This window comes from Argiope bruennichi, chromosome 3 (assembly GCF_947563725.1).
Source record: "Argiope bruennichi chromosome 3, qqArgBrue1.1, whole genome shotgun sequence".
Classification (NCBI taxonomy): Eukaryota; Metazoa; Arthropoda; class Arachnida; order Araneae; family Araneidae; genus Argiope; species Argiope bruennichi.
Genome location: NC_079153.1, coordinates 101,138,630 through 101,154,556, shown reverse-complemented (window position 1 = coordinate 101,154,556; position 15,927 = coordinate 101,138,630).

Here is a 15,927-nt window from a genome sequence, read left to right as displayed (position 1 = left end):
GTACATAATAGAATAGAAGGCGATTAAACTAATATATATTATAGCTTTGATTTTATGACATGCTTATAACAATTTGATGAGAGTTTGAATTGTTGAGAGCAAATTTGAGTTGTGAAAACAAAGTGAACTAGAAAGAGGAGCGATGAGAGAATTAATTGAAACTAAGCACAATCAATATTCATGGTGTACCATTGGTCGCCAAAGGCGGATACCAAAAAATAAAATAGGCTAGTATCTTCAGGCATTTTCGAGGAAAAAAAAATTTAATTATGAGTTTAAGAAAATACAATGGAAAGATGATTCTGGATACTATTGATGCCAGATGGGAAAATATACGTGAATAATGCACTTCAAAAATTATTTTTGATCACATGTTATAAATGGCGTTTGTATTTGTAAAAAATTGTATTAAATTGTATTTGGCGTTTGTATTAAATGTAAAAAAAAAATAATAATGACGTTAACAGAACATTGGTGTTTTTTATCCTTCGCCAACCTTTTCACCTTTTATGTTTTAATTTAATAGTCAAATTACGATAGGAGAGACAAAAAAAAAAAAAAAAAAAAAAAAAAAAAAAGAGAAATTTATAAAGTCCAGTCGTAAAGGTGGCAAAAGTTTCATTCATCGCTAAAACGGTTGGAAACTTCTCCAATCATTGGACGTATATCATGAAATGCAGAATTAAATAAATGAAATTCATCGATGGGGGATTTAAAACAATTTTTCTAGTATCTTCAAACAATGAAAAATCAAAAAAAAAAAAAAAATATTTGTAATGCTGTATTAATATCACAATGTCTCTCTAGATTTCGCTACGAATGCGTATTCAAAAGAAGTATTATGTATTCAAAAGAAGATAAGATTTTTATTATTGAAAGCTGTTTTTAGTAAAAAGGCAAAACTTTTTCATTGGAAATGATCTTGAATAAATGCTCAAAAAATGCCTAAAGTCTTAACAAATAATTTGGAACTCGAGCTATCGCAATTAAATATCAAAATCAATATTCTTGTGTATATTTTGGCACACCTTAATTATTGGATATTCCATGTAATACCTATTTTTGGAGTCATATGTAAGATTCGATTTAAAAGAAAATGGCGGAAGGTTTTGTTAACCATAAAAATTCAGGACTGTCTCATTCGTAACAAACTCATTTTCGAACATAAAAATTAAAAAAAGAAACAACTTTTAAAGGAGTATTTTATAATTTTTTTAATAGTTTAAGCTATTATATTACTTCTAAATATTCTCTTTTTGAAAATATAACTCCATTAAATTCCTTTTCCCCATTTTTTTCAGTTAAAAAGTTTTTTGCATAATTAGTAATGAATCAAAAATGGTTTGAGTTCAAAGTTGTAGTTTAACTAAGATTTTTCACTGCAATTATTAAACAGCTACTATGGTGTTTTGTTTGAATTGTAAGTTTTAAACGAAAAAAATATATTCCTACCCGTCATAATATCGATGGGATTTTAAAGCTTATTTCCGGATCGATATTAATTAGTTAATGCACTTCTAATATTCTTGCCACACATAATTTTTTTCAAACTTATTATTTAGTTTCGACAGAAATGAAATGCTAGTTTTTCTAAATTGAAATTTCATTAGTTAAAAGTAAAGCAAAAGTGCGCATGTAAGTAAATGATTATAAAGAATTCATTTAATTTAATTTAAAAGTAGAAAGAGAATAAAAAGAGAATGAAAGAAATTGCGCTTCATGATGTGATGATATTTTGCTACATTCAGGAGGTAATTTGATTATCTTTTCTAAAACCTAACCAAAACATATAATTTATTTTTCAACGATTTGTTGACGTAGTTATGTAATATTTCCAGGTCTCTATTTTCTCTATTTGATGCTTGTTCTCTAAAAATAATAATACTTAACAATACTTTATTTTCTTTCTAAGAATTTAATTCTCTACGTTTCATAGTGCAGTTATATTCTATGGCTTAGAAAACGAAAATATATCACTTTATTTGTAATTTGTGCAAATACCTTTGTATATCATAAAATACTCACATAATTTTATCAAAGATTTAATAATATATATCATAATAATATAATACATCATGTAATAGTACATCATAATACATATCATAATTGGCAAAACTAAACTAGTACCAACCATTGGATCGATTTTACCGTTTTTTATTTTTTGTGAAATCTTATGACACCCTAGATTCGTCATCAATTGTCTCTCTCCCCCCCCCCCCCTTCGCCTACAACAAGCTCCAATTTAAATATCAAAAAATACTACTTCACTCTACATTCTCTAAAGGAAAAAAAGAACCTGGATAGAAGTCCCCAGTCTCAATCTTGTATCGATTTCATCAATTTTTATTCTACATAAAAGCATTCTACCTCTAGTACGCCATTAATAAACGTTTGTCTGTCCAATCGTTTTATTTCCAAGAAAAATCTGACAAAATACTACTTTATTACATTCCTTTTAAAGGGAATACCTTCAAAAGCTACAATTCACAGCTACAATCTTTCAATTTTGAATTTAAATGAAAGCTCATAATACATAGATACACTATTAATATTCGCAAATTACGTTCATTTTTTAATAAAAATTTCAAAACATTACTTCCCATTTTCTATGGTGCAAAAAGTGAGAGTTCCTCAATATTAACTAACCATCGTTCTGATTTTTTTAAAATTTTGATTTTAGAAGAAAACTCTTATCCCCTAGATAGGTCGTTAGTGGATTCCAACTTTACTCGCTTTATTTTCCAGACATACTGCAAAAGAAAACACCAGCTTCAACAACTGGATACGTTTTCACTAATTTATTTTGATATTTTGCAAACCAATCAGAATGCTATTAGGATATAGCTATTTCTGCATTAGCTTTCAAAATAAAGAATTAAGAAATCATTTTAACACTGTAATCTTTAACGCATTCTATATAAGAAGTAAGAAAGCAAGTTGCCGAATAAGATAACATGTAATTAGAACATGATGTTAGAAGGCAAAGATAACTAAATTTACATGTAATTATTTACATCGTTATGTCATTTGATTTGTATCCATTAAAATGATCATGTACACAATAAATAAAGTAAATATAAGGCTACTAAAACAGCGCAAGCTAAATGTATATGACAATTTGATGCTTAGAAATGATTTGTTGAGGGGATAATGGCAATCAAATCACGTATAGGAGATTTTAATGAAATTAAAAATACCCAATATTTTATAGATTCAGTTGGTCACCAATGATAGGTAACGGTATAATATATATATATATATATATGACTATACCACCAACTGAATGTGTGTCTTGCTGTATTAAAATGATTAAGTATTGTCTTGAGCTCTTCTACACAAGTAAATGCTTAAAAATATACTTTAAATGATTTTAATAATCTAAAAATTCAATGATTAAATAAACATTAAGATATCGATTTTTTTTCGCTGAAAATGAAGTAAGAATCTTCTATTTTATTTCTATATAGTTTTAAGAACAGCAGAAAAATTAATATTTATATATATTAATAACAAAATTCAATTATATTTATTTTTAATTGCAGTTAAATGTTAAAATGTTTCTTCTAAACAAAACATAAAAATTCCTTTCCTCAATATGTATTTGTTTAATTCCTATGACGCTTCACTGTTTTATCATAAAACACGTATCTTAAGAAATGCAAGTTAGCAAGTTAAGGAAAGTAAATGAAATAATATTTCGAACATAGGGTTTTAATCAAAATTAATTGATCAAACATTTACATATTTCAAGTTAAAAATTGTTTAGATTAATTATTCTATTAGCTTGGCAAAGTGTTCAAGTTCAAAAAAAAAAAAATCTGATGAAAACATCTAGAATTATACATATTGAGGTGCATACATATGGAAGTATTTAAATGTATATCTATTTATATCATCATATAAATCAGATCTGTACATATATGTTTATTCCATAAATATAATATATTCAATAATCATACATATATAATGCATATTAGGATTTAATTAATATAAGAATAAAATATTTTCGGATATAGATAATACTTACTTTTATGTAGAACTGCATGTTCAAATCTTTTGTACTGGGACAGCAATACTTTTGTAAGTGGACAGCAATTTAAATTGTGCTTTTTAACAATTCGATAAGAAAATCTAATTGCCTAAATTATGTCCTAGATCTTTTATATATATCACGTATTGATGACAATAACTTTTAAATAGACGCATGACCTTATGTGAGAATTATTTTCGTCCAATATCATGAGAGAAAAGATTTTCTCATGCCTCATTGTTCTTTTCAATGTTTTGACTGAAAAAGTCATTAATAAAACCTGATTTTATAAAACAATTCCAACTGTTTTCACATACAAATCTGGAATATTGAAGAGATTCTCTTGAATCAATTTTGAGACCGAATCTCTCATAATTAAGACCATTGACCTTCAACAGTGCTTTTTTGAAAGAATATTGATTTTTACCTTTTCAAAATCTTCAATTTTGTATTGTTTATTTGCAGAACTAAAAAAGGGTCATTGAAACTCTGATAAAAAGTCGAAATATTATGAATACAATTACATGCTATTTATTTGTGTAGATTTTCTTAAAGTAACCTATTTTAGCATCTGCTTGATGATATACCCAACCAAGCCAAAATGAAATTATTTTCTTGACGAATTTTAGCTATAAAATACACAAAATATTAAATATTAGCGTTTAATGGAATGCCAACACTCACATAAACAGTAAAAGAATTTTTTAAAAATATATAAAATAATTTTAATATAATAATCATGATATAAAATAATTCTATATAAAATATATAGAATTAATTTTAATATAAAAAATAATTCAATATAAAATATTTTAATATTCAAAGTAATTTTATAACTATTTGGAATAATATTCCAAATAGTTTTCGAATTTCATGAGCTTATGCAAAACGATTCTTAAAATCAGCTAAAAGATAAATTTTCATACTTTATTGGCTTTTTTTAACAGGAAATGTTCTTCAAAGTTTTGTCCTTCAAAAATGAGCTTTTCTTTGTTCTCTTTCTAAATAAAATTAAAAACTGTATTTAATTTAATTTAATTCTAATGTAGTTGTGCAAAATTCTTATTGATCCAGAGCTACGCTATAATTTTAACTGTTTTACTCACAGTCCAAATTAAATTTGATTTTCAAAATAGTGAATCGGAAAGATATAGTAATTCAATAAAGGACATAGTAAATAAGATGATTAAATATTTATACAATGCTCCTTCTTAAAAAATGATAACACTAAAAACAAAAAAATTTCTTCTATATTTGAAAACTAGGAGAGTTTTAATTCATTGAATTTGATTATTTAATTAACTTTCCATGTAACATTTAGTAAAAATCTTCTTATTCTTCAGAATTTGTAAGCAAAATTTGAAGATCTCTTGAATAATCTGGACTTCTATAGTTTTTAAAATTGTTTATGAATTTTCTTTTTATTTGTACAGATTTCAGGAAATAATCAAAATAGCATAATAAACTCGTACTTAAATAAATTTTCCTTAGATATATATAGTAAACATTCCGTACTCGCAGCAGTTAGTTTGTAGCATTACATATTATTTAAATCAAACGCTTTTACGCTCTTTGTACCTTAAGTATACAAAAATTTGATCTCGAGATTTCGATAAATTTACTTAATTCAAAACTTCCCGGAAAAATAATTTTTAGAATTATGTCCTTCTATCTGTGAGCACAATAAGTTCTGAAATGTTGTGAACCATATGGAAGAAATTTGGTCTGCTATTTTCAAATTAAAATTGTAGACTTCTTTAAAATTTGAAAAAAATCCGTCTGTATGTCCAACAATGGGAATATGAGTAAGATAATTCTAAAATATAATGAACTAATAAAATATTATTATGATATGTATCATTGTTCCGGAATAAAGGTTTGAATAACAAGTTCTTTTTTCTTTTCATCATATTGCCACTCAGTCAGCTGGAAGCGCAGCTGGGCGTATATTATTATAATTTTAATAAATAAAACTTGTGCAAATGATTTATTTATAATTTTTAGCTGTCAAACTTTGTGCAAATGCAGATGAGATTAAAAAGTTTGATAACATAAATGTAGTTCCGTTATGTACTTTGAAATGAAAAAACAAGGAAGTTGGATTCGATATTGAAACTAAGCTAGTATCAAATGAATTACAACCAATCGCAAATTAAAGACATTTTGAAGAGTTGACGCTGTGTATTGAATCAATTGATAAATCTTAAAAGGGTAACTCAAAACAGCTACTACAACAACAAAAAGGATATTTTTTTATTAATATCAGAATGTTATATAAGTTGCGGAAAAAAAACCTCAGTTGCAGGATCTAACAGATACGCATTATTGTACAATTATATCCATGTTAAATATTTATGTATCTCTGATGTTAAGTCTGTTAACCACGCGCCTGCATCTTCGCTATAAATTTGTCACCGTCACAGTATATTTCAGAATAATAAACAAAGGAGATACAGCAGGTAAAGTCACCAACAATTTTTTCTAGCGATCACTCGTTAAATGTGACAATACACAAAATCTTAACTGCAACCGTACAAAATAAAGATTAAATATTAAAAAAAAATTCGTTTTTTGTCGCTATCTGAAATGGCATCTGTTTGGCGACCATTTTAAATTTTGCTGGAAATTTTACGTGTTTGGCTACGAAAGTATGCGGTGTTTTTAAATCTAAGCAATGACAGCGACTAGCGGAGGAGTTTAAATGGAAACAATTGAAGAAAATTCCCCTTGTTATGAAGATAATAGGTAATGTTTCAGTTACACAAGGATATTTGTTTAATTATCAAAGCTATAATGTAAATTAAATGGAAGTATTTTACAAATTTGACCAGAAAAAGATTTTGTATTTTATAAAGCGAAGCGTTAACTAGTATTTAAAAGAAAAATTACTCTAAAAATTCATTAATGGATCTTTATTTAGAATTTTATAAATTAGAAGGATATTTAAAATATATACAAAAGAGAAACTACATTAAATTTGAATCGTAGTTTATATATTTTCTCTATCTCTTTCGCTACTTATAATAAAGATGAATGTGTGTGTGTGTTGTAGGTGTTCTACAGGCCAGACAGTTTGACCTACAACTAAGAAAGTAGACATGTGCACCTAGGAGAGATTTTTTGAAGTTTTTATTTTAATGAATTAAAAATATAATTGGATTTTGATGTTTTCTGCATTAACTTCCGAAAATATTATTGGACAAAAATAAATTTTATACCGCTCCAAAATTTAAAGAAATATCTTTTAAGTGAAACTAAATAAATAGTCATACAATTTTTAAAAATATTTTTTGTCTAATTTTTTTACAATATATTACATATTTGCCTCAAATTCTAACCGTTTTCATTGTTTCATCGAATATGTGATTTTCTTTTATTGTTAAGAGCTAAAAAAGGAAGATTTTCTTTAATATCTGAATAGCTTACAAGACAAGTAAAAAAGTGAAGTTATGGTACCACGAAAGTTAGATTACAGATGAACCAAAGAATTACATTTTCAGTAGTGCAATGATGTCATGGGACTGGTTTCCCTCAGAAAGGTCTATGAACTTAATAAACAGAACTTAAGTAAGACAATTAAAATAGCATGGATCTTAAAGTTTGTTAATTTGGTAGAGTCTGAGACATGAGGTAATATCTAAACGATTTATCTGAAGTTAGATATAGTCAATATAACTGACGAACCAGCTGGTTGCCAGAGCGACTAGCACCGAATAAGAAACAGTGACGAATCAAAACCTTTTGCTAGCATTTACTAAATTCTGTAAAGGCAAAATATTCATCATTAATACAATGGTCCGAATAGATGTTTGAAGAATATAGTAAATTTCCTTTCCTGGGTATTTCTGATCTGTTGAGGAGATCCCTATCGAAATCTTTTAGTAAAATCTCCGAAGGGAAAAATTTCTGTCTCTTTGCTCTCATCTCCTCGTGCGAAGCAGCGCGTTCCAACTTCGACCATATGTGCAAATTATGTTTTCCGTAGTAAAATAATGTGAAGTTAATTTCAAAAGTGTCTTCCTTTCGAATCTACTCTACAAAATTATGTTTACAATATTTTGCGAGCACACATACACACACACACACACACACACACACACACACACACACACACACACACACACACACACACACACACACGCGCGCGCGCGCGCGTATATTTATATATAAATGTAAGTAGTAGAATAAGAAATCAAGGAAAAACGAATAATATTTTTGTCGAATATGCAAATAAATTATACTTTGTTCTCTCTCACTCGCTTGTACACTCACTCACACGCACACACAGACAGATAGATTTGATACTGAAATATGATCATCTGCATTTCTTTTATTTGCATTTCAGTATTAGCTAAAACCATCTGTTTACAGAAAATTCCCAAAATTTATATCAAAGTTAGAAGAGAATAGTTAGGATTACGTTCAGTCTGAACAAAAAAGTGCCCGCATCTTATATAATGAAATATTACATAAAAGATCAAAGGAATCAAGTGCAATACGTTATCTAAATCAAAGATAACTTCTATACGTTTTAAGCTTTACTCTGAAAAAGATAACGAATTGTATCAATCCAATAAAAATGACAGCCAGATTGTTCGACTTTTCAACAGTTTACAATCTTTAAAGTTATGATGGATTTATGTGCGTTACTGGAATCTTATAATATTCTCTGACTAAATCTAAATGTTTCTAATTTAGGAACAGAAATAATCAATAATCAGAACATGATTACATCAGAAGATAGTAATAATTGTGTAATGGAATACCAATCAGTAGTCAGTGTATAATAACAGATAAAAATAATAATTGTTACGAAATACAATTAACAATACTAGAATCAAATGTAATGAATTATTCATTGAATTCATTTTTCCTTTATAATTTATATCTGCTAAGTTGTGCCAGTAAAATCTAGAATCCATTGCACATTTGACAGCAAGAGAAAGGAAGTGACATGTAACTTAAAGAAAATGTATATTAAATGTTGGATGATATGTGATTGTCAAGTGACTGTGACAAAACACGTCTCAATCACATGGCAAACGTAACTGCGCAGTACATATAAAATAGTATTAAACTCCTTGTTTAAAAATGTTTTGATCGTGAAAATAAAAACATTCTTATGAAATGAAAAAGAAATCATCATGGAGTAATAGAAGTACATAAATTATTTAAGAATATTTTAACATTTTCGAATTTTAAGAAACATTTGTAAGTGTGGATAATGCCTCAATTTATCTTCAATGCTATTTTTTCTTAATTATAGAAGACATAAAATATTGCGATAGTAAAAAAATTCGAACTCACGATTTTGACGAATCGCCATAATTTTAAATTTCATTGAGTCCTCCACTCCATCAAATAAATAAAAAACAACAACAAATGAATAAAATAAAATAAAAAAAAAAAAGAATTTTACTATTTGTCAGACAACACCTACTTCAAAAATGAAAGGGGCTAGAAGAATGAAATTTATCATCATTATTCTGGCGATATCGCATGTATATATTTAATTCTGATTCGAGATGGTTTGGACTAGCTTTTTTAATGTCCTTGTTTGTAGTAATAAGAGTGCCGCTTCAGGACGTTCATAACATAACAATCAATATTTCCCAGTTTTATGGCCTGGTGAAGTCTCTAACGAGGACTTTACAAAAATTCCCTGCCATATCAGTGGATGGACATTTGACCCCAACGGATTTAAAGAAAAATGTTTATACATTATTTTTTCAATGGAATCGAGTTTTGAGTGCGAAATCTTTCGGCCCACCAAGTACCTAACCACCAGGTCACCTAATGAGGGCAGGCAAGAATGTGTAATCTCATTCGTAGTCAAAATAAAACTAAATTTTATTTTCGAATAATTTGAACGAAAGAGAGGGAAATGTCTTAGCTTTTTTTTCATTGATATTTTCATCTTAAGAGACTAGTGAAATATTACTTGTTGGCTGCAAATGTACTAGTAAATCAAAAAGAAATGATTAAATGTATCTTCAAGTTAGTTAAATTGACTTCCCGTTTTGGGGTTATTCGACAGCATTTTTACGAAGTATTTTGTAAATTGAAATCATGTTCAGATGACAAGTAAAACACTTGAATTAGTATCTTTCTCATTAAATACAGGGCTTGACTTTCGCCGGATGCGTTAAGTCAGTAAACTGGGTGGATATTCCATAAACTGGGGATTCGAACTCGTGATATTCCAGTCCCAATGCCAAGAGCTCGCTTCATAGAAAAAGGGAATCTCATTAAAGAAAGCAAATTAGTTAATTGCTTAATTTGATATAATATGATTATTAATTTGATACAATAAACAGTCAACATTATGCTTTGTAACAAAATATATATGATTTTCAAATTATATTGATTTTTTAAAGCTTGGTTTCTTTTATTTATTTATTTGAGAATGTGCGTCAGAGAATATTCAATAACATTACCGAATGGCACAAAATAAACTTAAATCAAAATAAATAAAAATGAAACAGAAAATAAGTACATGAAAAATATTTATACACTGAAGAACAATATAATCAGCAAACAAAGAAAGACATCAATTATTTATGAGTTTAAAAATTGAAGACAATAAACCTTGAAAATATTAAAAGACAAATGGAAAGCATTAGGGTTTACAAAATATTTATTAACAAGATTATAAAATTTATAAGAAGGAAATTTTCGCTGTAAATAAATTTTAAAAAAGTATTCTGACGTAGTTTTTTGTTTCTCAGAGTTCTTACTGTCTCGGCAAAACAAATACTGTCGAACCTTACAAAGTAATCAATCGCATGATCTTTCATTTTATAGCGAAATAGCATACAATTAATATACACATGGGATTTCAAACTATGCACTGGTTCGCTAATAGGGGAGATGGACTAGACTTCGGGATCAAATAACAGAAATAATCCTTTCCCTCCTTCAAAACAAATTTAGGTTGAACCTAGGGAAATACTATATGTGAAATATAGAGAGTTTCCACGTAATTTAGATTAATTACTGTAACGAGAATTGTGGGTTTTATACAGAAAATAAATGTAAAAATATAGGTTGACACTTAACTGGCTCTATAAATAAGGAAAATGAAACACTTTCTTAAATAAGAAATAAGTATATTTCCCATATTTTTGTGATGACCCCCTTCTTTTCGCTGTGGGCTATGAGTACTGTAACGAGAATTGTGGGTTTTATACAGAAAATAAATGTAAAAATATAGGTTGACACTTAACTGGCTCTATAAATAAGGAAAATGAAACACTTTCTTAAATAAGAAATAAGTATATTTCCCATATTTTTGTGATGACCCCCTTCTTTTCGCTGTGGGCTATGAGTACTGTAACGAGAATTGTGGGTTTTATACAGAAAATAAATGTAAAAATATAGGTTGACACTTAACTGGCTCTATAAATAAGGAAAATGAAACACTTTCTTAAATAAGATATAAGTATATTTCCCATATTTTTGTGATGACCCCCTTCTTTTCGCTGTGGGCTATGAGTACTGTAACGAGAATTGTGGGTTTTATACAGAAAATAAATGTAAAAATATAGGTTGACATTTTACTGGCTCTATAAATAAGGAAAATGAAACACTTTCTTAAATAAGAAATAAGTATATTTCCCATATTTTTGTGATGACCCCCTTCTTTTCGCTGTGGGCTATGGGAATTTTTACCCTCCTTTTACTTCTCCATTCTCTCGGAGTGAATGTTGACTGACTATGAATATTGAAATTTTCTGCGTTTTATGTAGTTCCTACCATTAAGGTATTTTACTTTAGGAAAGTTTCTACAAGAATTCTTCCCGAAATTATCTTAAATGCCAAACGGAATAAAAAAGTTAGAGGGAAATGCAAATACACAAAGATCTCAGACCCATTAACTGGTATTTCCTCTTCCTCTCCACACATACTACAATTCGTTTGGTTAATAGTAGGGTAAACATCTTCTCTGCCGATACCAATCCACGAATACGAAATGAGTACTTTTTCTTTTAGAATGCGTCTGGAGGGAAAATGTTTCGTCTGAATAAAAGTTTTTCGGTCTGCGTCTTTTCCAATTTCTCTCTGACCTTCTCCGTTTTATGTGCCGATAGCGACTTCGAAGGTGACTTCCACTCTCTAGGATGGAAAGGGGGAAAAAAAAAATCGCCAAGATGGTGCTGCTCTGTTCTGCCATAAAAGATATTTCCCTAGTGGTTTCCAATGCAGGAACGCGTTCCACTAACGCGTCGTAAATCTAGAGAGTTGCGATAACCTATCACTTCTTATTCCAAACAATGCGGTGACAGCACCACATTGAATGAATTGAGCGCAAGATTATTTATATTCAATGTCTGAACGTCAGCATTTATATTGAAGGGTTGCTGACTAGATGAAAAGAATGGTGCAGAAACAGTCTATAAAAATGGCTGGAAATTTTCCGAAATTATGGTAGCCCTAGAACTGAATATGTGTTAATAAAAAATGTGTCTTATCTTAGAAAAAGGCATAGATGTATTACTGTATGAAGTGCCCTCGTGTTCGAATTATGGTCAGGATAGCTATAAAATAACGCGAGTCCTTTAATGCTTAATTTATTGTATGAAATAAAACAAATAACAAAATTCAACATATTCGCGCACAATGTAACATACGGTTTCGATTTCTAAATATAAATACAAATCTTTTTATATGCACTTTTCAAAATAAAATTGCTATAAGTTTCATTGTCCCAGATTGAACATCTGTTTCCGAAGGGTTTATCGAATTTTTAAATACCGAATATATATTTTCACAACTAAAGGTATACCCTATTTCAAAGTTGTCCAAATTTTTTTTCCTTTGAAAAATTATGGTTGCCCTAGAGCTGAATATGTATTAATAAAAAAATGTGACTATCTTCTTAGAAACAGACAAAGATGTGTCCCCGTATTCAAATTATACTGAAGGTATTCACAAAATAACGCGAGTCGTTTAACATTTAATCTATTAGATGAAATAAAACAAGATTCAACGTGCAATGTTTTGGAATTTCTTCTAAATACTGAATAAATATAACACTTTTATAATTAAATGTATTCTCTGTTTCTAAGTTATAGAAAGCCTTATCATTGATTTGATTTGTCTTTTTAAATATTTGAGGTTCGGCAGTGATAAGCACACTTTTTCGTTCTATATTCCCAAATGGCCATGAACCAGAATCTTCGAAAATAGCATCGAAAATATTAAACTAAAAGCTTTTACCGTTTAAAGACCATGTGAAGATTACAATAAAAGACCTTTAATGTTTTTTTGGAATGATGGCTTATTCTTTTCAGAAATGTTAGAATAGAATTAATTACATATATAACTAAATCTTTTTCTCCCAAGCTTTTCAGAGTAAATCTAGTGTAATTTCCATTATATAGTCCAAATGGATCCCTTAAAACAGTATAATTTATATTATTTCTGGAAAATGTTGAAATTTTTTTCTTAAGTTTTCATAAGCAATGATAAAACAGCTCATTTTTATCGTCTGTTGTATACTTGGTTCAAACTAATAAGTAATGGTTGGGAACAAATAGAAAAAAAAAATTAGACATTTGTGATACAAATTGTGCTATTTTTGAAATTTTTGAAGGGTTCATATGAATGGGCCTTTTAATTATGGAAAATTATAGTAAAACCTACAGCGAAACTTAAGAAATATTTATGTAATAGCTGAAAACCGCATGTGACATGGTATTTTATTGCAATAAACAACAGTCGCATGCAGCATATAACAATCTGAGAGCAGATGTTAATAACTAATGCGTCTTGCATAAATAAAATATTTCGGCACATTTGAGATATGACATTTTTATATAATATTGAAAACAAGTTTTAGTACTTCACATCTGACTTTCCGTGTCCATTTTTACTCGCCCTATTCTAATAAATATTTTTTGTTGAATTCCGAAAATTTGCAATGAATTTTGGAATTTTAAATTCTTATTCTAAAATAATTTTTAAGACAAAAAGTTGTCTTTTATAAATATTCAAATTTATTTCATTCAAACACTTACGCACAAAAGGCAAAAATTTGCTCTAATTTTTAACTATTAATAAAAGTTTTAATAGTTTTAGTTGGGAGCATGGACACGCATGCTCCCAATTCTTCACAACTATGATTGAATTGCCTGCATTTAATGACTTTCAACAGCAGGTGGCGCTTTCTGAATGTGCATTTAGCTTTCTTTTTCAAGGAGTTAATTATTTTAAAACAGCCCTAACGATGTTCTGGAATTTGAGAGTGATTAACTGAATCAATATCTAATTCAAACGTTTTTCTACTGATTCGAAGAATTAGCAAGAAAAATACCGTGTTTTATATTATTTTTCATATTTTATTTCATTATTTTCATTCTTTTTCATTATTATTTCCTTTCCAGCACATACACGTTATGTTAAAAAATTCTCGCACTAAGTAATTACACAATGAACTGAGCTTTGATGCGAGATAATCATTTAAATCTAAATATTTTTTTCTTCTAAATATCAAAATAAATAAATAAGCTTTAAAATAAAAATTTCTGAGAACTTGAAAAAGAAATTAATTACAAAAAATTATAGAATAAATAAACATTGTACAAAAATAATAAAGGGAACGACGTGATCCAATAGCGCTTGTTAATATGTTCATTAATTCAGCTTGTTGGAAACAGGAACCACTCGATTCTGTGTGCACTGATTTTCTACATCACGCAATTTGCGGGCAGAATGCCAACTTAAAAACATTATCATGTTAAATAACCCTGACCACTATATGAAGTTTATGATGAGTCTCACTGCCATGATTATAGAAGGTTAGTCTTGGAAACTGAATTATGATAAATTATTATTAGAAGAATTATTAAGCATTGCTTTATAAATATAACCAGCGGACGTGGTTTCCCTAAAACTTTCTAGCAAATATTCTAATTAAAAGGTGATCCTAATGAACGCCTTGCATTGCACTGCCGTACAATAATTATGAAATATTAACTTTTGGCATAAATTTAGCATTTTTACTGACTCTGTTATGTGATCCTTGGCGAGATTTTTTTAGCGATTTCTCCCTGACATGCGGTTAATAGTATGTGAAAATCGAATTTGAGTTTTAGGCGCGTTTTATTCAACCAATTGAAACAAAGATTTGACAAAGAATTACTATTTCAATCACACAATCACATACCTAATTTGATATATTTAAGTAATTGCGTTTTTAAATTATCGCGTTTACATGTTTCCGAAAGTATAGAGAGACAGATGGTCAATCCGTTATTGGATTTGACTAAAAATTTGACAGATGTCTTCATTATAGATGTTAAATGTATGTGCTGAATTTTACCAATCTAACTCTCTTCGTTTTGTAGTCAGCGTATTAAATTATATTCAAACAGCCGGACAGCCAGGCTTCCTCTGAGCGGATTTTGCTCACAATTTGATAGAAATCTGAAAATTTGGGTAAAGACAATATACCAAATTTCATCCGTCTAGCTCAGAACTTTTTGTGAGCTATCTTTGTCATAGACAGACGAGCATTTTCCAAAAACGTATCTAAAACTCAAGGAGAGCTAAAACGTGGAGATTCGTCAAAATCTTGAGTTCGAATTTTTTGACAATTACTATATTTCTTCTATATTTCGATATGAGAAAGTAAAAAATGCACTTAAAGAGAAATTTGAGATAATGTGATCTTTTTTTTAAGTTCTCCGTCTAAATCAGTGGTTCCCAATCGGTGGTTTACGGATCAGAGATGGTTCGTGACAGTCCCAGGAAGATTCGGCAGCATATATAAAAAATCATGTAATACATAAATGCGTCAGAAAATTGTTTTAAAATGCACTTTTTTGCATACTGATTTTCATAAAAGAAGGGAAGATTCTTGAAACAGAAGCTTCCGGAATATTATTGTTTTGAAA